Here is a 762-nt window from a genome sequence, read left to right as displayed (position 1 = left end):
GCAAACGCGTGAGCGCTTGGCTGAAGCGTACTAATGAGCAGGTTGTATAAACATATTTGCATTCCTATCACACGTTTTTTTATTTTTCCCCGCAGCAATTACTCTAAATGCAAAGGCATGTTTTAATAAGATATTGTTACGTAACAATTCCAGGTTAATGTTGTTTGGTGAACCAAAGCAGGAATTGGCACTTCTTCACTGACTGCATCTATAACTCTGAACCGTGATGTGGGGAAAACTCAAAGGTGGCAGCGGCAATATTCACTTGCAGCAGGGCAGCTACAAGCCGCTCTCTTGTTCGTTGTTGAATCGGTTAAAACTGGTCACCGAATTTTGGCTTTTCTTTCTTTTTTCCAAAGCAACACATTCTAGTTATGTTTGTTTTGTTAAAAAAACTATAATTCATGAAAACAAGCAGTTAACTCAAATTTATGGCTGTTGTTGTTTTAGATGTAAATACTGTTTTATTATATATATATGCAAATGTTGGCTATAGATTGCATTCATTTGTGAACCAACAAATTAAATATTCAATCAATCAATTCATTGTCTTTATTTTCATACAGGTGATGGAGTCTCTTTCTCGAGGGAGATGTGTGTTGCAAAACTATTCAGCCAGTCGAGGGGCAGCTCCAAAGTTGTAGACAAGTCATCTGAATGGCAGTCCACAATTTGAATGTCAGCCACATCTTTCTTGCCGGCTCTGTCAATTGGCAGTAATTTCTACAAAATCATTTGAGTTGTGCATCAGCTGTCTGAAGC

The sequence above is a fragment of the Lethenteron reissneri genome, unplaced genomic scaffold, assembly GCF_015708825.2.
Source record: "Lethenteron reissneri isolate LAM-NWPU_2019-01 unplaced genomic scaffold, ASM1570882v1 scaffold_1429, whole genome shotgun sequence".
NCBI lineage: Eukaryota > Metazoa > Chordata > Hyperoartia > Petromyzontiformes > Petromyzontidae > Lethenteron > Lethenteron reissneri.
Note: the sequence above shows the minus strand (reverse complement) of the source record.